At 39.7% G+C, this 27982-nt stretch overlaps 1 protein-coding gene across 3 annotated transcripts in view; it reads right to left on the bottom strand.

Annotated features, from left to right (window-relative positions):
- The window catches only part of st3gal3b (ST3 beta-galactoside alpha-2,3-sialyltransferase 3b), a 202146-nt gene that overhangs the window by 158227 nt on the left and 15937 nt on the right, over positions 1-27982 (bottom strand). The window lies entirely within an intron of this gene.

The raw sequence follows: 27982 nt of genomic DNA, 5'->3' as shown, positions 1-27982 counted from the left end.
ATTCATGTCCTGTAGTTAATTAGCCACAACTGTAGATGGGGCTGTGAAACTTTGGGGTTAACGATTCGATCCAAAATGTATTCTCTATTCAAACCAATTCACGATTCAAAATCAATACTTTTTTTTTTTTTTTAATAACACTGAATGCCAGTTCTATGATTAACTACTGTACTTTCCTCCATAAAATAGACAAGCAGCTCTCGTGAATTGTTGTATGACTTGAAAGAAAACTGGTTTTGTTTAACCTTCCTCTTGTGTTAGCTTTCTGTTACCATCTCTTATGTTAACGGGTCGGTTTTGACCCATGTCTTAAATCAGCTGTAAAATACACTAAAAATAATGATCTATCATCCAATTTGTTTCTCATCTCTTGGTTACCTCATTAGGTCTCCTTATCCATGAAAATATTGGTTTTAATATTTTTGGTGTGGGCAATTGGGCCTTTTTTTGGTCAGTATACCCCTCGATTTCAATTGAAAAAAATGGTAAAACGAACCTCAAGAGAATCGTGTAAATAAAAAAAAGGTTGTTGTGTTACCTGACCATTACTAAGGGGTATTAGAACACATCTCTTAAATAAATTTGTTTTATTTATTTTTTCATTTTAATAATTTTTACATAGTAACAAGTCTATACTGAATTGACCTCAAATGTCTGGACATTTTAGTTTTTAAATGCATAAAAGAACCACATAAATTGTGTTTGTTTTTGTACTGGATAACAAGGTAAAATGAGAATCCACTAAAGCTCACATGATTGGGAGAGGAGCTGGCCGTCAGTGTGTTCAGTTTTGGCTCTACTTAGTGCTTTATAGTCTTATTTTTATAACTGGGTCGAAACCGACCCTAACAACACCAAGGTCATAATTTCAACCAGAGCATTTCATAATTTAGTGAAACAAAAAAAACAAGTTTTATTTTGTTGAAATAGAGGTTCTTGACAAAGTCAAAAAGCCTTGATGCATAAAAATAAATTTATGTGGTTCTTTTATGCATTTAAAAACTAAAACGGGTCGGTGCCGACCCTAACACAAGACGAAGGTTAAAGGGGAACATTATCACCAGACCTATGTAAGCGTCAATTTATACCTTGATGTTGCTGAAAAACGACCATGTATTTTTTTAACCGATTTCCGAACTCTAAATGGGTGAATTTTGGCGAATTAAACGCCTTTCTATTATCCGCACTCGTGATGTCACATAGGTAGTCAATCCGCCATTTTCTCAAACACATTACAAACACCAAGTCAAATCAGCTCTGTTATTTTCCGTTTTTTTCGACTGTTTTTCGTACCTTGGAGACATCATGCCTCGTCTGTGTGTTGTCGGAGGGTGTAACAACACGATCAGGGACGGATTCAAGTAGACTTACGTACGGCGTGCTAATCGATGCTAACATGCTATTTACATGTTTGTAACACGTTTGTTTCTAGAAGGTGCACAAAAAAATCGTCGGCTGTCCCCTGCCCTCCCTGAAGGATTTACACAACTCCCGTTGCCTCAACAGAGCAAAAAACATTACCAAGGACAGCACACACCCTGGCTTCCACCTGTTCGACTTGCTACCATCAGGCAGGCGCTACAGGTGCATCAGAGCCAGAACAAACAGGCTCGGAGACAGCTTCTTTCCCAAAGCTGTCACCATGTTGAACTCTAACTTAAAATAATAATAATTCACCCCCTATACTGTGCAATACTACCCTTCGAGTGCAATACGTCCGACACTGATTGTTATTTATTACTTCAGTACTCTTGTCTTGTTCTGTATATTGTACAGTATTTTGTACTTCTATAGTGTTTTGTATATTGTACAGGATTGCCTATTATTTTTATTGGATAGTAGTCTGTTTATTTCAATTGTTAATTTTTCCTTTTTACCTCTTATGTCATTTATAGCTCGGTTGGTAGAGTGGCCGTGCCAGCAACTTGAGGGTTGCAGGTTCGATTCCCGCCATCCTAGTCACTGCCGTTGTGTCCTTGGGCAAGACACTTTACCCACGTGGTCCCGGTGCCACCCACACAGGTTTAAATGTAACTTAGATCTTGGGTTTCACTATGTAAAGCGCTTTGAGGCACTAGAGAAAAGCGCTATATAAATACAATTCACTTATTTCACCCCATATTTGTTCCCACTACCGCACCTTAAGTTGGAGTCTTTAATCTTGTTATATGCAAATATAATGACAATAAAGTTCATTATATTCTATTCTAAGGTAACGGGCTCATAGTGATGTTTAGAAAGTAGTGGACTTGGAAGTGTTTAGTATATTTGGGGAGAGTCCGTTGCACCCCTGCTAACGACCTGTCCGCTCGACGCTGAAGCGCTGACGACATGCGCTCTGAATAATCACTGCTGATTGGCTTGTTACCGCTACGGTTGTAACCAATCAGATGGCTGTGTGGGAGGGACAATGCAGGGTGCTGTGTACGGACAGAGACGGAGGCAGAATGGAGCGGAGCAGCTTGTTAAGACTTTAGCATATGTTCGTGTGGAACTCGTTCGGTACCGAAACGGTTCAATACAAATACACGTACCGTTACACCCCTAATGTTTAACATAATGAATAGGCTATTCATTTTAAAAATAAATTATAATTAGTCTTTTTAAAGTCCCACAAAACGTTAAATGGGTTATACTTGTATAGCGCTTTTCTACCTTCAAGGTACTCAAAGCGCTTTGACACTATTTCCACATTCACACACACATTCACACACTGATGGCGGGAGCTGCCATACAAGGCCCTAACCATGAACCATCAGGAGCAAGGGTGAAGTGTCTTGCTCAAGGACACAACAGGCGTGACGAGGTTGGTAGAAGGTGGGGATTGAACCAGGAACCCTCAGGTTGCTGGCACGGCCACTCTCCCAACCGCGCCACGCCGTCCCCTGAAATGACAGATGAGGAAATTTAGAGTGAAGGACTATAAAGAAAAAGATTTAAAAAAAAAAAGACGAGGGCAGTGGGAGCGATCCAGATGTCATTAGACACATTTACTAGGATAATTCTGGGAAATCCCTTATCTGTGTATTGTGTTACTAGTGTTTTAGTGAGATTATATGGTCGTACCTGTACAACCTGAAAGTCGGAGGGGTGTGGCCACAGGTGTGGTGACCGCCAGTGTCTCCGAGGGAAACCACGTTTCTCGACAAGGCAAAGGCAGCCGGTGCTACCGGGCTGAGATTTTTTTTTTTTTCCTCCTCCACTTTGGAAGCATCCGAAAGTCGGGGGCAGCCGGTGGGAGGAGGCAAGAGAGTCCGCAGCTGCCTCTTTGACAGGTGCAGGAGGAACGACGCAAGCTTTCCGCTCATGTCTACGGTAAGAGCCGACTTATTACCACAATTTTCCCACCGAAACCTGCCTGTTGACATGTAGTAGGGAACCATGTTCGCTTGACCGCTCTGTTCCATAGTAAAGCTTCACCGTCATCTTTCGGGAGTTCTCTCTAAAGAAGGCGGGCAACATGCCCTACAGCACTGGAAAACTTAACAAAAATGTTTTAACAGTAGGCCTTTTGAATTTATTTGCACATGACCATGCAGGCGTCCATGTGATTTCAGACTTGAATGAATAATACAGCACAAAGCCAGAAACATTTTTTTGGCCACGTCAATGAAGAGTGGAAAAATTACGATATGACTAAATCGGGCGGGTAGGAAAGAGGTGTTTTGATAGATTTTGTCTTGAGGAACAGGGAGAGTGAACGTTAGGAACAGGAGTCTTAACGTTCACTCATGCAGCCAAAGACTGGCAGCCGTCTCATTGGCTTAGTCCGCATTCTTTGAGGTTGCAAGCCTTGGGCAAGTTGGGCACAGGAAAAAGGACTTTTTCAAAAACTGCTACCGACATACTGCTGCAAACAGAAACCTAAGATTACCAGCGAAGACCAGAGTTCTAGCACTGATCTACAATCGCGATTAAAACTTTACATACACTTGTAAAGAACATAATGTCATGGCTGTCTTGAGTTTCCAATCATTTCTACAACTCTTATTTTTTGTGATAGAGTGTTTGGAGCACAAACTTGTTGGTCACAAAAAACATTCATGAAGTTTGCTTCTTTTATGAATTTATTATGGGTCTACTGAAAATGTGAGCAAATCTACTGGGTCAAAAGTATACATACTGCAATCTTAATATTTGCTTACATGTCCCTTGGGAAGTTTCACTGTAATAAGGCGCTTTTCGTAGCCATCCACAGGCTTCGGCTTGAATTTTTGACCACTCCTTTTAAAGGCCGACTGAAATGAGATTTTGATATTCAAACGGGGATAGCAGGTGCATTCTATGTGTCATACTTGATCATTTCGCGATATTGCCATATTTTTGCTGAAAGGATTTAGTAGAGAACATCGACGATAAAGTTTGCAACTTTTGATCGCTAGTAAAAAAGCCTTGCCTTTACCGGAAGTAGCAGACGATGACGTCACCCGTGTGAGGGCTCCTCACATCCTCACATTGTTTATAATGGGAGCCTTCAACAAAAAGCTATTAAGACCGAGAAAACGACAATTTATCCATAAATATGAGCGAGGATAAAAGATTTGTGGCTGAGGATATTGATAGCGAAGGACTAGAAAAAATAAAAAATAAAAAAGGCGTTTGCATTGTGAGCAATTCAGATGTTTTTAGACACATTTACTAGGATAATTCTGGGAAATCCCTTATCTTTCTTTTGTGTTGCTAGTGTTTTAAATAGTACCTGATAGTCGGAGGGGTGTGTCCACGCGTGTCTTGACGCCAGTGTCTGAGGGAAGTCACGGCAGCTGCATGGACGGCGCAAGCTCCGCAGATCTCCGGTAAGAGCCGACTTTTTACCACAATTTTCTCACCGAAACCTGCCGGTTGACAAGTGATCGGGAACCATGTTCGCTTGACCGCTCTGATCCATAGTAAAGCTTCACCTCCGGGAATTTTAAACAAGGAAACACCATGTGTTTGTGTGGCTAAAGGCTAAAGCTTCCCACCTCCATCTTTATTCTTTGACTTCTCCGTTATTAATTGAACAAATTGCAAAAGATTCAGCAACACAGATGTCCAGAATACTGTGTAATTGCGCGATGAAAAGAGACGACTTTAGCCGCAAGTGGTGCTGCGCTAATATGTCCCTTCAACTCGAGACGGGCGTCATCATTCCGCGACGTTTCCAACAAGAAACTCCGCGGGAAATTTAAAATTGTAATTTAGTAAACTAAAAAGGCTGTATTGGCATGTGTTACAATGTTAATATTTCATCATTGATATATAAACTATCAGACTGCGTAGTAGTGGGTTTCAGTAGGTCTAACAAAATCGGGGCAATTCAGCTAAATTTGATGGTTTTCTTCAGCATTGTCCACACATTTAAGTCAGGACTTTGGGAAAGCCATTCTAAAACCTTAATTCTAGCCTGACTTAGCCATTCTTTTACCACTTTATGTGTGTTTGGGGTCATTGTCCTGTTGGAACACCCAACTGCGCTCAAGACCCAACCTCCGGGCTGATGATTTTAGGTTGTCCTGAAGAATTTGGAGGTAATCCTCCTTTTTCATTGTCGCATTATAAAGCAGCAGTTCCATTGGCAGCAAAACAGACCCAGAGCATAATACTACCACCACCATTATTGATGGTAGGCATGGTGTTCCTGGGATTAATGGCCTCACCTTTTCTCCTCCAAACATATTGCTGGGTATTGTGACCAAACAACTCAATTTTTGTTACATCTGACCACAGAACTTTCCTCCACAAGGTTTTACACTGTAAAAAGTCAGTGTTTAAAAACAAGAAGAAGAAAAAAGTGTTTTTTTTATTTAAACTAAGCAAAATGATCTGCCCAATAGAACAAGAAAATTTGCCTTGTCAAGACTTTCCAAAACAAGTAAAATTAGCTAACCTCAATGAACCCAAGAATACCTTAAAATAAGTACATTCTCACTAATAACAAGAGCACTACTATATGAGTATGTATTTTCTATTGTTTCATTGAAAATAAAATAGCAAAGTTAATTTGGCTGTCATCCGTTTTAATATGAGACAATTCTGTCAAGTCATGATTTTTTTTTTCATGCTTGAAATAAGAAATTATTTTTTTTAAATAGCTTTATACTTGTGAGTGTTACTGACACAGCTTTGCAACATTTGATATTCTAGTTTCAAGCCTGCTTTACTCAATATATGTCATAAAATCTCAGCAACAAGCTGTAATATCTTACTGAGATCATTTAGGACCAAAACCCTTAAAACAAGTAAAACTCTAACATAAAATCTGCTTAGTAAGAAGAATTATCTTGGACAGAAAATAAGCAAATATCACCATTATTTGAGATATTTCCTCTTACTTAAATTTCAGTTTTTGCAGTGTATCTTTGTTGTCCATGTGATTATCAGATGAAACAAAAATTGAGCTGTTTGGCCACGATACCCAGAAAAGGTGAGACCTTTAATCTCCAATCAGTCTATCACATAAGTGTCAAACTCTGGCCCGCGGGCCAAATTTGGCGCGCCGTGTAATTTCACTTGGCCCTTAAGGCAATATCAAATTAACATTACAGCTGGCCCGCCGGTGCCATACAGCAGTGCCGCTGTAACACCGCATTCACTGATTTCCCGGGAGACTCTCGAATTTCAGTGCCCCTCCCGAAAATCTCCCGGTGCAACCATTCTCCCGAATTCCACCCGGACAACAATATTGGGGGTGTGCCTTAAAGCCACTGCCTTTAGTGTCCCCTACAACATGTCGTCAAGTCTGTTTTTCCTCCTCACAAACAGCGTGCCGGCCCAGTCACGTAATATATGTGGCTTCTACACACATGTTGATCAACAGCATACAGGTCACACTGAGGGTGGCCATATAAACAACTTTAACACTGTTACAAATATGCGCCACACTGTGAACCCACACCAAACAAGAATGACCAACACATTTCGGGTGAACATCTGCAACGTAACACAACATAAATACGACAAAAACACAACAGAACAAATACCCAGAATCCATTGCAGCACTAACTATTCCGGACCACTACAATATACAGCCTCCCCTCCCCGCTACCAACAAACCCGCCTAACCCCGCCCACCTGAGCCCCAACATGAGCAGTAAAAAGGCCTGAATGGTTGATTTATTCTTTGTTATTTTATTTTCAAATGTATTAGCCTCTGGAAAAAGTTAATGTAGATATTTACCTCAGAAGGCTGCAAATACAAAAGAGGGATTCAATTTTAATTTTAATTTGATTTTATATGTTATTGATAATTTTTATTTATTATTGTTATTATTATTTGAAACTCAATTTTGCATGTGCACCTGGAGATAGGTTGATTGGCAACACTAAAATTGGCCCTAGTGTGTGAATGTGAGTGTGAATGTTGTCTGTCTATCTGTGTTGGGCCTGCGATGAGGTGGCGACTTGTCCAGGGTGTACCCCGCCTTCCGCCCGATTGTAGCTGAGATAGGCGCCAGCACCCCCCCCCCCCCCGACCCCGAAAGGGAATAAGCGGTAGAAAATGGATGGATGGATGGATTTGCATGTCACTGTAAAGTTATATAAGCCTTGCTTGTTCAATATTCAATGAAAAACTTGTTTGGGTTTCTATTAAAAGGTTAATTTGTTCAACCTCGGCCCGCGGCTTTGTTCAGTTTGAAATTTTGGCCCACTCTATTTGAGTTTGACCCCCCTGCTTTATCACAAGAAAATAACAGTTGTGGAAAATACTAGAAACTCAAGACAGCCATGACATTATGTTTTTTACAAGTGTATGTAAAGTTTTTATCGCGACTGTATATCTACAGGTAAACAGTCTACATGACTTTAAAAAATAAATAAATAAAAAAACACTGGATTAGTACATGTGTGTAAAAGAAGACCAGGCTTCTTGGATTAAAAGAAAAATTATCCCCCGAAGCTCTTATTTTGCAGTGTATGGCTTCAAGATCAGATAGCTTCACATATCCATGAAAAAAGACCCCATTACTAAGCATCCACTCAACTGGTGAGTATACGGCAGTAAGAAGGGTCAATACCACAGAAGCTTTATGTAAATATACAGAATGTATTATGATAATCCCCTATAGGCTGTATTGGTTATGGGGGAAATGTCACTTTTAGTCAATGAGTAAGTATATTTACAAGTGATCCTCTTAGTGGGGCTCAGCTGCCCAGAGAAGAAGACAGAAGTATGTCAACATGTGACCTTTTTTTTTTTTTTTTTTTTACCTTTGACCTTTTTAGGCCAAACATCTGGAACCACAAGCCTTCAGACAGAAAAGGTGTGTCCCAGTAAGCAAGGATCCCTGGCCGTTCAGACTTTCTGAATTGTGTGGGTGTGTTTTTCTAATCTAGTCTACGGGACTTCTTTTGAATGCATGCAAGAGCTGTACTTGGTCTTACCATCCCCCGCTCGCTTGATCAGCTGACTGGACAAACATCTTTAGGAAAATGGAAACCAACACAAATCCCACGTCTTAATGGATTGTGACGAGGGTGGCGATATATATGGATATGGCGACCTATCGCAATGTTCAATGCTGCGATACGGGTTGTATGGTATACCAGTATTAGTGTAGTAGTGATATACTAATGAACCATATTCAGTACTATACCAATCAATCAAATAATGTTTATTCATATAGCCCTAAATCACAAGTGTCTCAAAGGGCTGCACAAGCCACGACGACAACCGTGGTTATGTGCCCTCATAAGGGCAAGGAAAAACTCACAACCCAGTGGGACGTCGATGAGAATGACTATGAGGAACCTTGGAGAGGACCGCAAATGTGGGTCACCCCCACACCACACACCCTTTAGGGGAGACCGGATGCAATGGACATCGAGTGGGTCTGACATAATATTGTGAAAGTCCAGTCCATAGTGGAACTAACATAATAGTGAGAGTCCAGTTCATATTGGATCCAACATAATAGTGAGAGTCCAGTCCATAGTGGATCCAACATAATAGTGAGAGTCCAGTCCATAGTGGATCTAACATAATAGTGAAAGTCCAGTCAACAGTGGATCCAACATAATAGTGAGAGTCCAGTCCATAGTGGATCTTACATAATAGTGATAGTCCAGACCATAGTGGATCTAACATAATAGTGTGAGAGTCCAGTCCATAGTGGATCTCACATAATAGTGAGAGTCCAGTTCATAGTGGATCTAACGTAATACTGTGAGAGTCCAGTCCATAGTGGCTCAATCATAATAGTGAGAGTCCAGTCCATAGTGGCTCAAACATAATAGTGAGAGTCCAGTCCATGGTGGATCTAACATAATAGTGAAAATCCAGTAAACAGTGGATTTAACATAATAGTGAGAGTCCAGTCCATAGTGGATCTAACATAATAGTGAGAGTCCAGTCCATAGTGGATCTAACATAATAGTGAAAATCCAGTAAACAGTGGATTTAACATAATAGTGAGAGTCCAGTCCATAGTGGATCTAACATAATATTGTGAGAGTCCAGACCATAGTGGATCTAACATAATAGTGTGAGAGTCCAGTCCATAGTGGATCTCACATAATAGTGAGAGTCCAGTCCATAGTGGATCTAACATAATTGTGTGAGAGTCCAGTCCATAGTGGCTCAAACATAATAGTGAGAGTCCAGTCCATAGTGGATCCAACATAATAGTGAGAGTCCAGTCCATAGTGGATCCAACATAATAGTGAGAGTCCAGTCCATAGTGGATCTAACATAATAGTGAGAGCCCAGTCCATAGTGGATCCAACATAATAGTGAGAGTTCAGTCCATAGTGGATCTAACAATAGTGAAAGTCCAGTCCATAGTGGATCTAACATAATAGTGAGAGTCCAGTCCATAGTGGAACTAACATAATAGTGAGAGTCCAGTCCATAGTGGATCTAACATAATAGTGAGAGTCCAGTCCATAGTGGATCCAACATAATAGTGAGAGTCCAGTCCATAGTGGATCTAACATAATAGTGAAAGTCCAGTCAACAGTGGATCCAACATAATAGTGAGCGTCCAGTCCATAGTAGCTCAAACATAATAGTGAGAGTCCAGTCCATAGTGGATCTTACATAATAGTGATAGTCCAGTTCTTAGAGGATCTAACATAATATTGTGAGAGTCCAGACCATAGTGGATCTAACATAATAGTGTGAGAGTCCAGTCCATAGTGGATCTCACATAATAGTAAGAGTCCAGTCCATAGTGGCTCAAACATAATAGTGAGAGTCCAGTCCATTGTGGATCCAACATAATAGTGAAAGTCCAGTCAACAGTGGATTTAACATAATAGTGAGAGTCCAGTCCATAGTGGATCTAACATAATACTGTGAGAGTCCAGTTCATAGTGAATCTAACATAGTATTGTGAGAGTCCAGTCCATAGTGGATCTAACATAATAGTGTGAGAGTCCAGTCCATAGTGGCTCAAACATAATAGTGAGTCCAGTCCATAGTGGATCTAACATAATAGTGAAAATCCAGTAAACAGTGGATTTAACATAATAGTGAGAGTCCAGTCCATAGTAGATCTAACATAATAGTGAGAGTCCAGTCCATAGTGGATCTAACATAATAGTGAAAATCCAGTAAACAGTGGATTTAACATAATAGTGAGTGTCCTGTCCATGGTGGATCTTACATAATAGTGAGAGTCCAGTTCATAGTGGATCTAACATAATATTGTGAGAGTCCAGACCATAGTGGATCTAACATAATAGTGTGAGAGTCCGGTCGATAGTGGATCTAACATAATAGTGTGAGAGTCCAGTCCACAGTGGATTTAACATAATAGTGAGAGTCCAGTCCACAGTGGATTTAACATAATAGTGAGAGTCCAGTCCATAGTGGGTGTTACATAATAGTGAGAGTCCAGTTCATAGTGAATCTAACATAATAGTGAGAGTCCAGTCCATAAAGGATTTAACATAATAGTGAACGTCCAGTCCATAGTGGATTTAACATAATAGTGAGAGTCCAGTCCATAGTGGATCTAACATAATTGTGTGAGAGTCCAGACCATAGTGGATCTAACATAATAGTGTGAGAGTCCAGTCCATAGTGGATCTCACATAATAGTGTGAGAGTCCAGTCCATAGTGGCTCAAACATAATAGTGAGAGTCCAGTCCATAGTGGATCTAACATAATAGTGAAAATCCAGTAAACAGTGGATTTAACATAATAGTGAGAGTCCAGTCCATAGTGGATCTTACATAATAGTGAGAGTCCAGTTCATAGTGGATCTAACATAATATTGTGAGAGTCCAGACCATAGTGGATCTAACATAATAGTGTGAGAGTCCGGTCGATAGTGGATCTAACATAATAGTGAAAGTCCAGTCCATAGTGGATCTAACATAATAGTGAGAGTCCAGTTCATAGTGGATCTAACATAATAGTGAGAGTCCAGTCCATAGTGGATTTAACATAATAGTGAGAGTCCAGTCCATAGTGGATTTAACATAATAGTGAGAGTCCAGTCCATAGTGGATTTAACATAATAGTGAGAGTCCAGTCCATAGTGGGTCTTACATAATAGTGTGAGTCCAGACCATAGTGGATCTAACATAATAGTGTGAGAGTCCAGACCATAGTAGATTTAACATAATAGTGAGAGTCCAGTCCATAGTGGGGTCGGTTTTTATTGAAATAAATGGGACATTTCTCCAAGTTGCACAATTCCCACACTTTTCAACTTATTCAAACATAGCACCTTCGACACATTCCACTTATCCTGGACATTCAAACTATCATTTTTCCAAGTTCATAAAATTCCAGGAATTCCTAGAATTCACGTTTTTTCACCCCTTTTTCTGGCGACTACTCCTTCCGCAATTTCCAACCCACTGCAACCGTTCTACCATCAAAACATTCCTCTTAATCAGGACAAAAAACAAAGTTGTTTTTCGAACGGGAAAAAATCCTGCTTTTTCCGTAAATTCCAGGAATTCTGTAATACTATATCTCAATTAAAATGTTACTACTTCAGCATTTCTCGACCGTTTGAAAAAATTCCAACACCGACCATTCAGAAAATTTAAGTCTACCATTTTCAAACACAATACCCTCTTTTCCCAGAATTCTTAAATTTCCATGAACAAGCCAAGTTCCAAAAATACCATGAATTCAAAGCTATTTGGATGACTTGTTTACACTGTACACCAGCAAGGCCACGTGTGGCATTCCTATTTGCTGCATTCATTGGCAAGCTACTCCGTTTCACGCTGGTAAGACATCACACTTCTTACACAGTTGACACAGCTCGCACCACCCTGCCTACACCCTCAGGGTTTACCATTCCAAAATAAACACTTGGCTGCGACAGCAGAAAATGGAAGTAGGACGTGGTTTAATTAAACACACTGCACATTCGTCAGCATGACAGCGAGTAGTTTACACTTTCTATCGGAGACCAATAACTAACCGTGCTACATTTTATTACTGCTAGAGCTGATACTCGGCTGGAACACGGTTTGTTGGCAACACAATAAGGTGATAAAAATTTGCTGACACAGCTCTATCAGCCCACCGCATGCATCAAACCAATCACAAGAGTATTTTCTACACAAGTCCAGTGTTGCACATGAAAGCCTTTTTACTAGGGATGCACCGAAATGAAAATTTGTGGCCGAAACCGAATAAAATTTGAGCGCTTGACCGAAGGCCGAATACCAAATACCGAATAATAAATGCAGTTTTTCACAACTTTTTTTATATTGCATAAATAGCCTAGAATACATTTTTAGACATGTTTTTCAAATAAAGTAAATTTTTATTGAATATTGACATTTTTTAATATTCCAGTAGCTTTTGCGTTTTCAAAAAAACAAAAACAGTTTTTCATTTATATTAGGCCTTCAAACAAAACATGCATTCCAAAAAAAAAATAAAGTGCATTAAAGTGGATAAACCCACAACAAATAAATGATAAATGGGTTGTACTTGTATAGCGCTTTTCTACCTTCAAGGTACTCAAAGCGCTTTGACACTACTTCCACATTTACCCATTCACACACACATTCACACACTGATGGAGGGAGCTGCCATGCAAGGCGCCAACCTGCACCCATCAGGAGCAAGGGTGAAGTGTCTTGCTCAGGACACAACGGACGTGACGAGGGTGGTACTAGGTGGGATTTGAACCAGTGACCCTCGGGTTGCGCACGGCCAGTCTCCCACTGCGCCACGCCGTCCCGATGAATTATTGTCCTTTTGGCAAAAGTCTGCTTAGCCACAGTAGATATGCTAATAATGTAAACAGAAGGCACAAGTAAATCTCAATTAAGTGTGTGCTTGTAACCTCATGCACTTATACAGGTAGCCTACACAACAGGCTAATAATGTAAACAGAGGCCCCACTAAATCTCAATAAGTGTGTGCTTGTAACCTCATACACTTATAAACAATTTAAATTTAAAACTGCACGTTGGTTGATTGCGTCACCGTGTCAAAAAATTGCGTCTTTGCGTCACATGCCACTATTCGGCCTTGCTTTTAACTCATTCCACCGAAGGCCGAATGTGGCTTTTTTTGCCATATTCGGCCGAATATATTCGGTTACCGATTAATCGGTGCATCCCTACTTTTTACGTCATATTGGGTCCAATCTGACGTACAACTGAACTGAAATGTACAACAAAAAAAGTAATCCAAAGTAGTAAAGACCACAAACCCAGCAGAAAAAAACTTGAAGGCAACATAAAAACATTAAAGAGGAACATTATCACAATTTCAAAAGGGTTAAAAACAATAAAAATCAGTTCCCAGTGGCTTGTTGTATTTTTTGAGTTTTTTTTCCAAAATTTTACCGGTCCCGGAATATCCCTAAATAAAGCTTTAAAGTGCCTTATTTTCGCTATCTTCGAAACCACTATCCATTTCCCTGTGACGTCATACAGTGCTGCCAATGTAAACAACATGGCGGTTACCACAGCAAGATATAGCGACATTAGCTCGGATTCAGACTCGGATTTCAGCGGCTTAAGCGATTCAACAGATTACGCATGTATTGAAACGGATGGTCGGAGTATGGAGGCAGATAGCGAAAACGAAATTGAAGAAGAAATTGAAGCTATTGAGCGAATAGCTATTGACGCTATTCAGCCATAGCGTGGGTGTACCTAATGAAGTGACCCATAGCATGGCTGCCTTATTAGCATCGCCGGTAAAATGTGCGGACCAAACGATCAGGACTTTCGCATCTTGTGACACTGGAGCAACTTAAATCCGTTGATTGGTAAGTGTTTGTTTCGCGTTAAATGTGGGTATCTAGTTTCTAATGTTTATACAGCTAGCGTGAATAGCATGTTAGCATCGATTAGCTGGCAGTCATTCCGTGACCAAATATGTCTGATTAGCACATAAGTCAACAACATCAACAAAAGTCACCTTTGTGATTTCGTTGACTTAATCGTTGCAAATGCATCTGCAGGTTATCCATACATCTTTGTGCCACGTCTGTCTTAGCATCGCCGGTCAAATGTGAAGACACTCTGGTACATTCAATGGGGGTCTGGCGGCAGATTTCTTGCCAGTGGTGCAACTTGAATCCCTCCCTGTTAGTGTTGTTACACCCTCCGACCACACACCGGCGAGGCATGATGTCTCCAAGGTTCCAAAAAATAGTCGAAAAAACGGAAAATAGCAGAGCTGAGACCCGGTGTTTGTAATGTGAAAATGAAAATGGCGGGTGTGTTACCTCGGTGACGTCACGTTCTGACGTCATCGCTAAAAGACCGATAAACAGAAAGGCGTTTAATTTGCCAAAATTCACCCATTTAGAGTTCGGAAATCGGTTAAAAAAGTACATGGTCTTTTTTCTGCAACATCAAGGTATATATTGACGCTTGCATAGGTTTGGTGATAATGTTCCCCTTTAAGTGACACTGATCTGATTTTTTTCCTAGTTTAAACTCTCTAAATTGCTTCAAATAGGATCTTTTCAAAGCCGCATTAGGATGTAGTCCAAATCCTATCAGAATCTGATCTTATCACTTAAGTCTGAACCGTTTTTGAGCGAGCTACGTTCGTGTGGGCGGCAAAGGCCCAGCCCGCCAGTGGGAGTAGACACAGTACGTCTCTGCAACATCCGGTTTTGGTGAGCAAAGGCATTTTTCGGTGCATCCCTAGTCAATATTGGGCAAATAACAGGCTAATTACGTAATCTATGAATAAATGTTTTGATACCAAAGAATTAGCAATTGTTGAAAGACCGGAATTGACGCTGTGGTGTATTTGCTTACATGTTAATACCTACATTGCGTTAGTTAGTTGAAAAATAAAGCTAGTGTGGATGTCCGTGTCGCCTTTACTTAAACGCCATAAAGATTAGAACCCTACTAAACATATTGCACTATATATATATCTATTCAAACAGTGTTCCCTCGCTACAACACGGTTCACTTTACACGTTATTTTGCGGCCCGCACCTTAATGTGAAAATTTAATGTTAGTACGGCCCGCAAGTTTTATATGAATGACTCTTTACAGCGCCTATATCCTCGATTTTTCCGGGCGACTTCCAATCTTCAACACTCCTTCAGGGGTAATCATTCTCCCAAATTTCACCCTAACAACAATATTAAGTGGACACCGTTGAGCCACTATCTTTAGCATCTTCTACTACCTGTACAAACAGTGTGCCAGCTCAGCCGCATGTTGTATTTGACTTCTGTCGACGCAGTAAGCGACTGCAAGACATAGTTGATCAACAGCCACACAAGTCACACTGAGAGTGGCTGTATAAACAACTTTAACACAAATATGTGTTTAAGTAACAGAACAAATACCCAGAATCCTATGCAGCCCTAACACTTCCGGGCTACAATATACACCCCCACCCCGCCCCCTATTGTAGCCCGGAAGAGTTAGGGCTGCATTGGATTCTGGGTATTTGTTCTGTTGGGTGACGGTGCGGATGTTATCCCAAAATCTGTTTGTCAATCTTGTTTGGTGTGGGTTCACAGTGTGGCGAATATTTGTAACAGTGATAAAGTTGTTTGTACGGCCACCCTCAGTGTGACCTGTATGGCTGTTGACCAAGTATGTCTTGCAGTCACTTCTGCAGAAGCCTCATACAATATGTGACTGGGCCGGCACGCAGTTTGTATGGTGGAAAAGCGGACGAGACGGCTAGTTGTAGAGGACGCTAAAGGCAGGGCCATCACGGCACGCCCTTAATATTGTTGTGAAAACCGGGAAAATGATTGCAACCGGGAGATTGTCGGGAGGGGCACTGATATTCGGGTGTTTCCCAGAAAGATCGCGAGTGTGGGCAAGTATGTTGCTATGGCGGGAAAGCCATTCAAAGAAGGTGAATTCATTAAAAAGTGCATGTTAGATTTTTATAAGAAATCTTTTCTTGCAGCCCAGCCTCACCCAGTTTTTGCATCCAGTGGCCCCCAGGTAAATTGAGTTTGAGACCCCTGGTGTAGACTATTGTCAGTCTTCTTCATGCCGTGTGGCCGGTACAATACAGAATATATACTGTGGTGGGGGATATAATCCTGAACAAGTTTTTAATATGGATGAGACTTGCTTATTTTGGAAACAAATGCCCCCTCGCACCTTTTATAATGCAGGATTTAAGGCCCAAAAAGATTGTGTGACCCTGGGTATGTGTGGAAAGTTGTGGCAAAAAATCCTAGAGCCCTAAAGAACAAGTTTTGATCTTTGGTTTCATTCTTTAATACAGTAGTGTACTGTACTTATTTTTTTAAATCCACGAAGGTTGGAACTTTGAGAATGTTTAAACGAGAGAAATGTGACAATGTTAAGGCCTGTCGGAGAAAAGTTTATAAGATGTGTGGTTAGGGTTTTTACAGACTTAAAACATATATAAGAAACTGAAAAACCTACTGTACAGAACTGTAAATAAAAAAACAACAACCTGTATAAGAAAAAACATGCACAGTAAATGGGGAAAAAATATCCTGCAAATGGAAAAAAATATATTAAAAAAACAAAGAAAAAAAATCAACTTCTACTACACGGATTTCACTTAAAGCAGGTATTTTTTGTAATGCATCTCCAGCGTTAAACAATGGAACACTGTATTATTTTAATTTATTTTCACATATAACACACATTTTTAAGGTTCGGCAACTTTTTTTTATTTTTATTTTGCAGTAGTTTTTTTACGACATCTGGTCAACATTTGTTTTCACTTTATCGAACAGCGCGTGCAAGTGACGTCGAGGCCACATTGGGGTCTGATAGAGATTACATTTTACTTGCAGTGTAAACAGTCGGCTGAAAAAAAAAAAGATTTTAAAAAACAAAAAACAATCAGATTTTGGCCACGCTAGAGTATCTTTTGGGATGAATTAAAAAAAAAAAAAAGTCCTTCAAAACAAAAGCCCTCATTGACTTCTGACCCTACAAATGTTTTTCTAGATCAGGGGTAGGGAACCTATGGCTCGCGAGCCAGATGTGGCTCTTTTGATGACTGCATCTGGCTCTCGGATAAATCTGAGCTGACATTGCTTAACATGATAAGTAATGAATGATTCCACTTGTAATAAGTGTGAAAAATAATGTTCAAAACATAAAACATTCTCATGCATTTTTAGTCCATCCATCAGTTTACTACCGCACCTGTTCAAGAAGTTGCGTTAAGTTATTTATTATTGGTTAGTGTGAGGCTTGTCCTCCTGGGGGTTCTTCAGACCACATGAGAGCCTGTTTCAGGGTTACCATATTGTTTTATTTTTCAATAAGTCTCTCAGTTGCTTTCCAGCAATTGTATTTTTCTCTTTCGTTCTCGCTCACGCTCTGGCTCCAGCCCCAACCTCTCCTCCTGGCTGCTGCTTATAACAGAGCGACAGGTGATTAGATAACAAGGCTCAGGTGGGCCATCTACGCAGCTCTTGCTGATTTCGAGGCCGGTCCTGGCACACCCCGGGCCTGCCACGCCCCCTCCACAGTTAGCTTCAGAATAACAATGTTATTACAAAGAATAATAGACTTATTATACTCTAGAAATGTTGGTCTTACTTAAAAATGCACACGTTTAGTTGTGTTCAGTGTTAAAAAAAATATTATATGGCTCTTACGGAAATACATTTTAAAATATTTGGCTTTTTGGCTCTCTCAGCCAAAAAGGTTCCCGACCCCTGTTCTAGATAAATCCTTTTGCGATGCCATAGGGATGGTGTTAAGTCCTGTCCTTGAAGGGGAACATTATCACCAAACCTATGCAAGCGTCAATATATACCTTGATGTTGGAGAAAAAAGACCATGTATTTTTTTAACCGATTTCCGAACTCTAAATGGGTGAATTTTGGCAAATTAAACGCCTTTCTGTTTATCGGTCTTTTAGCGATGACGTCAGCGAGGTAACACACCCGCCATATTTATTTTCACATTACAAACACTGGGTCTCAGCTCTGTTATTTTCCGTTTTTTCGACTATTTTTTGGAACCTTGGAGACATCATGCCTCGTCGGTGTGTTGTCGGAGGGTGTAACAACACTAACATGGAGGGATTCAAGTTCCACCACTGGCAAGAAATCTGCCGCCAGACCCCCATTGAATGTGCCAGAGTGTCTTCACATTTGACCGACGATGCTAAGACAGACATGGCACAGAGATGTATGGATAACCTGCAGATGCATTTGCAACTATTAAGTCAACGAAATCACAAAGGTGAGTTTTGTTGATGTTGTTGACTTATGTGCTTATCAGACATATTTGGTCACGGAATGACTGCCAGCTAATCGATGCTAACATGCTACGCTAATCGATGCTAACATGCTATTTACGCTAGCTGTATGTACATTTGAAACTAGATACCCACATTTAATGCGAAACAAACACTTACCAATTGACGGATTTAAGTTGCTCCAGTGTCACAAGATGCAAAAGTCCTGATTGTTTGGTCCGCACATTTTACCGGCGATGCTAATAAGGCAGCCATGCTATGGGCCACTTCATTAGGTACACCCATGCTATGGCCGAATAGCGTCAATAGCTATTCGCGCAATAGCTTCAATTTCTTCTTCAATTTCGTTTTCGCTATCTGCTTCCATACTCCGACCATCTGTTTCAATACATGCGTAATCTGTTGAATTGCTTAAGCCGCTGAAATCCGAGTCTGAATCCGAGCTAATGTCGCTATATCTTGCTGTGGTAACCGCCATGTTGTTTGTATTGGCAGCCCTGTATGACGTCACAGGGAAATGGATAGTGGTTTCGAAGATAGCGAAAATAAGGCACTTTAAAGCTTTATTTAGGGATATTCCGGGACTGGTAACATTTTTGAAAAAAAATCAAAAAATACAACAAGCCACTGGGAACTGATTTTTATTGATTTTAACCCTTTTGAAATTGTGATAATGTTCCCCTTTAAGGACAAAAAAAATAAGGTTTGGTGTGTAGTGTAAACGGGGCCAATCAGTTTTTAGGTTGAAGTTAATTAATGACACAGTCATCAAGCTTTTGTTTAGTGCAGTGTTTCCCCACACTTGTGCCAAGAAACACATTTCTTTTTCCTTTGGCAGTAATGTTCCACAAAACATTGACTACGTTGTTTTAAAATTAGAGTTTGACTTTTGAGCAACATTTTTAGCACCATAATATTAGCGATCAATGTTCGTTTCCACTAAGTTTGGTGATATGCCAGTAAGTGCACTGCAAAAACTGAAATCTAAGTAAGATTAAATATCTCAAATAATGGTGATATTTGCTTATTTTCTGTCTGATAAGATAATTCTTCTCACTAAGCAGATTTTATGTTAGTGTTGTACTTGTTTTAAGGGTTTTAGTCCTAAATGTTATTAGTAAGATTTTACAGCTTATTGCTGAGATTTTATGACGTATATTGAGTAAAACAGGCTTGAAATTAGAATATCAACCGTTGCAAAGCTGTGTAATCAACACTCACAAGTATAAAACTACTTTAAGTAATATTTTTTTATTCCAAGAATGAAAAAAAAATCATGACTGACATAATTGTGTCTTATATTAAAACTGATGACAGCCAAAAGGACTTTGCTGTTTTATTATCAATGCAACAATAGAAAATACGTACTCATAGTAGTGCGGCATAGCTCGGTTGGTAGAGTGGTCGTGCCAGCAACTCGAGGGTTGCAGGTTCGATTCCCGCTTCCGCCATCCTAGTCACTGCCGTTGTGTCCTTGGGCAAGACACTTTACCCACCTGCTCCCAGTGCCACCCTCACTGGTTTAAATGTGACTTAGATATTGGGTTTCACTATGTAAAGCGCTTTGAGTCACTCGAGAAAAGCGCTATATAAATATAATTCACTTCACTTCACTAGTACACTTGTTATTAGTGAGAATATACTTATTTTAAAAGGTATTTTTGGGTTCATTGAGGTTAGCTAATTTTACTTGTTTTGGAAAGTCTTGACAAGCCGAACATTCTTGTTCTTGGCAGATAATTTTGCTTAGTTTAAATAAAATACCACTCAATTTATTTTATTTTTCTCGTTTTTGAACACTGACTTTTTGCAGTGTAGAAACGCTTTTGCTGATTCAGGAGAATTTTAAGTTCCAATCTCATTTGTTAAACATTTGTTTCAAATGATCGCAATGCGAATTTTCATGAGTGTGTCAATGAAGTCGTACGATAATATATAATAAACGCTATACATCAAAAACAATCGTTCATTTTACAGGGTTTCCGGTGGATCTTTAAAAAGCCTAAAAAGTCAAGTTGAGAGGCACTAAAAATCATAATTAAATTGTCGGTCTCGGCTGTTAGTCAATAAATGGAAACAAATAAATTTAAATCAAATCAAAGTTTACTTCTATAACACTTAATCCCAAATGTCTCATAAGGCTTCACAAACCACAACGACATCCTCGGATCTGATCTCACATCCAGGCAATCCGGGCAAAGAAAAACTCAACCCAATGGGACATTGAGACATCTTGGGACGGACACCCCTGGGTGACACCAAGTAGAGGTGTAAAAACCAGTATTGCTTTTTTTGTATAGCAATCTATACACTGTAAAAACTGAAATCTAAGTAAGATTGAATCTCTCAAATAAGGGTCATATTTGCTTATTTTCTGTATGATAAGATAGTACTTCTTTTCACTAAGCAGATTTTATGTTGGAGTGTTTTAGTCCTAAATGATCTCAGTAAGATATTACAGCTTTTTGCTGAGATTTTATGACCTACAAACCCTGTTTCCATATGAGTTGGGAAATTGTGTTAGATGTAAATATAAACAGAATACAATTATTTGCAAATCCTTTACAACCCATATTCAGTTGTATATGCTACAAAGACAACATATTTGATGTTCAAATTGATCAAATTTCATTAACTTTAGAATTTGATGCCAGCAACACGTGACAAAGAAGTTGGGAAAGGTGGCAATAAATACTGATCAAGTGGAGGAACGCTCATCAAACACTTATATGGAACATCCCACAAGTGTGCAGGCTAATTGGGAACAGGTGGGTGCCATGATTGGGTATAAAAGCAGCTTCCATGAAATGCTAAGTAATTCACAAACAAGGATGGGGCGAGGGTCACCACTTTGTATGCAAATTGTCGAATAGTTTTAGAACAACATTTCTCAACGAGCTATTGCAAGGAATTTAGGGATTTTACCATCTACGGTGTGTAAAATCATCAAAAAGAAGAAATCACTGCATGTAAGCGATGATATTACTGACTTTTGATCCCTTAGGCGGTACTGCATCAAAATCCGACAGTGTGTAAAGGATATCACCACATGGGCTCAGGAACACTTCATAAAACCACTGTCAGTAACTACAGTTGGTCGCTACATCTGTAAGTGCAAGTTAAAACTCTACTATGCAAATCAAAACCCATTTATCAACAATATCCTGAGACGGCTTGGCTGGACTGATGCAAAGTGGAAAGGTGTTGTCTGGTCTGTCGAGTCCACATTTCAAATTATATTTGGAAACAGAGGGCGTGGTGTCCTCCAGAACAAAGAGGAAAATAACCATTCAGATTGTTATAAGCGCAAAGTTCAAAAGCCAGCATCTGTGATGGTATGGGGGTGCATTAGTGCCCAAGGCATGGGTAACTTACACATCTGTGAAGGCACCATTAATGCTGAAAGGTCCATACAGGTTTTGGAACAACATATGTTGTCATCCAAGCAACGTTATCATGGACGCCCTTGCTTATTTCAGCAAGACAAGTGTTACAACAGCGTGGGTTCGTTAATAAAAAAAAAAAAAAAAAAAAAAAAAAAAAAAGGAGTGCGGGTACTTTCCTGTCTCTGATCGAAAATGTGTGGCGCATTATGAAGCGTAAAATATGACAGCGGAGACCCCGGACTGTTGAACAACTGAAGCTCTACATAAAACAAGAATGGGAAAGAATTCCACTTTCAAAGCATCAACAATTAGTTTCCTCAGTTCCCCAACGTTTGAGTGTTGTTAAAAGAAAAGGTGACGTAACACAGTGGTGAACAGGCCCTTTCCCAACTACTTTGGCATGTGTTGCAGCCATGAAATTCCAAGTTAATTATTATTTGCAAAAAAAAAAATAAAGTTTGAGTTTGAACATCAAATATCTTGTCTTTGTAGTGCATTCAACTGAATATGGGTTGAAGAGGATTTTCAAATCATTGTATTCTGTTTATATTTACATCTAACAAAATTTCCCAACTCATATGGAAACGGGATTTGTACATGAATGTGCACTTCATGTGTCCATCAATGTACTTCCTTTTGTGTACTTAGTTGTACAGTAACTTCATGGTGGGGAGACTATCAATAAACAACCTCAAGTTGGAAGTTTGTTCATCTCTAACTTAAAAACGACAGTTGATCTATCTGCCAAATTGAATTACAACATTCAGGGAGGGCTGAAGTATATGGAAAAAAAAAAAATAATACAAAAAAAACAGGGGGTGTAGGGGTGACTGCAACAAATGTATGCTTCTTACGCTGCCATTTTGACATGCCCCCTGACACACTGTGGCGACGATGCTTTTTTGCACTTGGGCAAAGGCAGGTTGTGTTCAAAGACATCACGGAAAGTGGGAATCTTTGGGCACATCACAACTCGATTAAGATTACCATTCCACAATATAATTGATTACTTATGCATCTATGACACAATATATTACCAAAAGTATTTGGCCACCCATCCAAATTAGTGTCCTAATCAGTTGGAGGAATTATGGTGTGGGGTTGTAATTCAGGAGTTGGGCTTGGCCCCTTAGTTACAGTGAAAGGACTTTTGAATGCTCCAGGATACCAAAACATTCTGGACAATTCCATGCTCTCAACCTTGTGGGGAATAGTTTGGTTGGGGCCCCTTCCTCTTCCAACATGACTGTGCACCCGCGTACAAAGCAAGGTCCATAAAAGACATGTATGAACTTGTGGATGTGGTGTGGATGAACTTGACTGGCCTGCACAGAGTCCTGACCTGAACCCGATACAACACCTTTGGGATGAATTAGAACGGAGACGCCCCAAACCACGCCACGCCGTCCCAAATGATGACCGCATGACTTGTGGACACCCTGTAAAATGATTGTTTTTTATATATATATATATATATATATATAAAGTTTATTATGTAATATTGTTTTATTATTATATTATCGTCTCTCCTGACTTATCTACTTGCTAATTTCCTGGTTACTCACTCATGTAACGCGGTTCCAGCTAAACTTTTGTTGAATTGTACAAAGCATCTATTCTTGGTTTCACTACTTCACATTCAAGCTTCCTTAGTGCCGCAATTAGCATGTTCTCCTCTACTGGTACCTCTTTCGCATGTGTTCACATTTTTGAAATCTCTGCATTATTTTATTTAAAAGGGGAAATGTCCCTTTTTTTTTTTTTTTAATGTTGCCCATCAGTCACAGTCCTTATGTAAGACAAGAACAAGTATGTTTACAGCGTTTTATGCATTCTAACTTTTAAATAAATGCATTCAAAAGTCTGCTTACAATGGAGCCTATGGGAGACACTCTATTCTGCCTATAAAGCTTAAAAAACAGCTCCATTATGGTTTTAGTTACAGTACATCAATCCATACATCCATTTTCTACCGTGTGTCCATTTCAGGGTGCTGGAGCCTATCTCAGCTGCGGAAGGCGGTGTACACCCTGGACAAGTCGCCACTTCATCACAAGGCCAACAGTACAGGCAAAAAGTTTGGACACACCTTCCCATTCGATGAGTTGTTTTTAATTTTTATGACTATTTACATTGTAGATTGTCACTGAAGGCATCAAAACTCTGAATGAACACAGGTGGAGTTATGTACTTCACAAAAAAAAAGTGGAATAACTGAAAACATGTTTTGTATTCTAGCTTCTTCAAAATAGCCACCCTTTGCTCCAATTACTTTTTTGCGCACTCTTCGAATTCTCCCAATGAGCTTCAATTATGAATGAACACATGTGGAATTATGTACTTAACAAAAGAAGATTAAATGACTGAACACATGTTTTGTATTCTAGTTTCTTCAAAATAGCCACCCTTTGCGCCGATTACTTTTTTGCACACTCTTTAAAATCTCCTAATGGGCTTCAAGAGCTTCAATTATGGATGAACACATGTGGAGTTATATGTAGTTTACAAAAGAAGATTAAATAACTGAAAAAATGTTTTGTATTCTAGTTTCTTCAAAATAGCCACCCTTTGCTGATTACATTTTTGCAAACTCTTCTAATTCACTGAATGAGCTCAAAGAGCTTTAACTACGAATGAACACGTGGAGTTATGAACTTGACAAAAGAAGAGGAAATAACTGAAAACATGTTTTGTATTCTAGTTTCTTCAAAATAGCCACCCTTTGCTGATTACTTTTTTGCACACTCTTCAAATTCTCTCAATGATCTTCAAGAGCTTCAATTATGAATGAACACATGGAGTTATGTACTTAAAAAAAAAAGTGGAATAACTGAAAACATGTTTTGCATTCTAGTTTCTTCAAAATAGACACCCTTTGCTCCAGTTACTTTTTTGCGCACTATTCGAAATCTCCCAATGAGCTTCAATTATGGATGAACACATGTGGAGTTATGTAGTTTACAAAAGAAGATAAAATAACTGAAAACATGTTTTGTATTCTACATTCTTCAAAATAGCCACCCTTTGCTAATTACTTTTTTGCACACTCTTCGAATTCTCTGAATGAGCTTCAATTATGAATGAACACATGTGGAGTTATGTACTTGACAAAATAAGATGAAATAACTGAAAACATGTTTTCTATTCTAGTTTCTTCAAAATAGCCACCCTTTGCTCCAATTACATTTTTGCACACTCTTGGAATTCTCTCAATGAGCTTCAAGAGGTAGTCACCTGAAATGGTTTTCGCTTCACAGGTGTACTTGAAGCTTATGTAGAGAACGCCAAGAGTAGTCAGCGTAAAGGGTGGCTATTTTGAAGAAACTAGAATATAAAACCTGTTTTCAGTTATTTCACCTTTTTTATTAAGTACATAACTCCACATGATCAGTGGCCTAGTGGTTAGAGTGTCTGCCCTGAGATCGGTAGGTTGTGGGTTCAAACCTAACTATTTTAAAGTCATTTAGAAAACCCTGCATTTCATGACTCTCGCAGATGTTATCTGTTCTGTATAAAACTAAAATATTTGGCATTTTCATGTGTTTAGTACCTAGTGGTGAGAGTGTCCGCCCTGAGATTTGTAGGTCGTGAGTTCAAACCCCGGCCGAGTCATACCTAAGTCTATAAAAAATGGGAGCCATTACTTCCCTGCTTGGCAGTCAGCATCAAGGGTTGGAATTCGGGGCTAAATGTGCACATTCATAGTTTTAATGCCTTCAGTGATAACCAACAATGTAAACAGTCACGAAAATAAAGAAAATGCATGGAATGAGAAGGTGTGTTCAAACTTTTAGTCTGTACTAGAGATGGGCGGTTTGCGGTCTCATCCGCGGAGTCCGCGGATAAACCGCGGGTCGGGCGGGTGACATGACGAAAAAATAAATTTCGGGCGGGTGGCGGTTGAACCATCCGGAAATATTTGATATACATGGTTCTGGGATCGGAATCCTTTACCATTCAAAGAGCCATTAAGACCCGTGTCACAAAGTGAAGAAAACAATAGGAGACGCAAATATTCTCTAGAATGACTGCCAGCAGTCACTCAGATAATAAATATTAGGGCGTGCTATGAAGCCATTGGCTTTGTCGCCTTCAAAAACATGTTCGAACCGTTTGTTAGTCCAGCAACATGTTGTGTGTGGCTTCCGCGGCAACACGCACACCACTGCAAGGCATACTTTATAGGCATAAATTATATTTATATAGCGCTTTTCTCCAGTGACTCAAAGCGCTTTTTTTACATAGTGAAACCCAATATCTAAGTTACATTTAAACCAGTGTGGGTGGCACTGGGAGCAGGTGGGTAAAGTGTCGTGCCCAAGGACACAAGGGCAGTGACTAGGATGGCGGAAGCGGGAATCGAACCTGCAACCCTCAAGTTGCTGACACGGCCGCTCTACCAACCGAGCTATACCGCCCCAAAAAATCTGTCAACACTGAATATTGCATCGTTGTGATTCTTTTCACAGTTTATGAACTTACATTCAAATTTTGTTGAAGTATTATTCAATAAATATATTTATAAAAGATTTTTGAATTGTGGCTTTTTTTTTCCCAATATTTTTAAAAAAAATCTCACGTACCCCTTGGCATACTTTCAAGTACCCCCAGGGGTACGCGTACCCCCCATTTGAGAACCACTGACTTAGAGTCCTAACTTAATATACAAGCCTTCAGGAGGCCAATATTGGTGGAAAGTCATGTTTGAGGACAGCATTTTCAACTAGGTACCTTTTCATATAGAGTGGTAATCTCACGACGTCATTTCCCACTGGTGGTTTCAGAAGTCAAAAGAAACTGCATGTAATCACTTTAAAAAAAAAAAGAGGGCTGTAAAATGTTCCATTACATACTGTAACCCAGGGGTGCCCATTACGTCGATCTCGGAGGGTGTCTCAGTCGATCTCAAGCCAGGCATTAAAAAATAGACATAAAAATGAGCAATCATCAATCATACCAAGACTTCACTTTCGTCAGTTGTTTGACATTCTCGGCACCCGAGGATCTTGTGAGATGACGCTGCTCATATTTAAGAAAAAAATCACTAACAGGGCGGACGCAGAGAAACACATTTTATTTCTAGAGACTCCGTACCTACTGTCAAAACTCTAAAGACCGACTGCACGGTTCCTGTCTTCACCATAAAACACCTGTTTCATCCTGCCTGTGCTAACAAAATAAGAGTCTCAGAAAGCTAGCGTGCACAAGCTGGCAAGCTACGGAGTTTGATGCCAATGTATTTCTCCCCCGCCCTCAGCGACCGCTTTCTCACTTGCTTGCCCACCCGCACACTCACTGACGTCACTCACCTGCTGCCAGACATTAAAGGGCCACACACATATGCTACTCTCATAACAATCAATCCATCCATCCATCCATCCATCCATCCATCCATCATCTTCCGCTTATCCGTCTCTCATAACAAAGTGTTTAAAAAAAAAAGTGGTTGGATTTGGCATCTCATTTGTCCAACTTGCATACTCGTTTTTAAACACTTTGTTTAAACACTGTTTTTTGTTTTTTTAACTCTCATAACAAAGTGTTTAAAAACGAGTATGCAAGTTGGACAAATGAGATGCCAAATCCAACCACTTTCATGTGGTATTGGACAGAAAGGAGGACTTTTTTTTTCCCTCCATTTGAAAATGCGGACGTTATCAGCACCACTGTCTAATTCCAATCAATGCAAGTCATCAGAATCAGGTAATACACCAACTTATATTCTTGTCTTCATGAAAGAAAGGAATCTATGTGTGTTAAACATGCTTGTATTATCATTAAACACCATTAACTTGTTAACAAAAATGTCTCTTTCATAAATAAATAAATATAAATTATAAATAGGAATGAGGTAGATCTCCTCGACTTGGTCAATTGAAAAAGTAGCTCGCCTGCAGAAAAAGTGTGAGCGCCCCTGCTGTAACCTATTTGGGTGGATCTGCGGATTTCGAGAGCCCTACAGTAAACCGGGCCAACACAACCGGCGCCAG

The sequence above is a fragment of the Nerophis ophidion genome, linkage group LG14, assembly GCF_033978795.1.
Source record: "Nerophis ophidion isolate RoL-2023_Sa linkage group LG14, RoL_Noph_v1.0, whole genome shotgun sequence".
NCBI lineage: Eukaryota > Metazoa > Chordata > Actinopteri > Syngnathiformes > Syngnathidae > Nerophis > Nerophis ophidion.
Note: the sequence above shows the minus strand (reverse complement) of the source record. Positions and strands in the feature narration are given on the sequence as shown.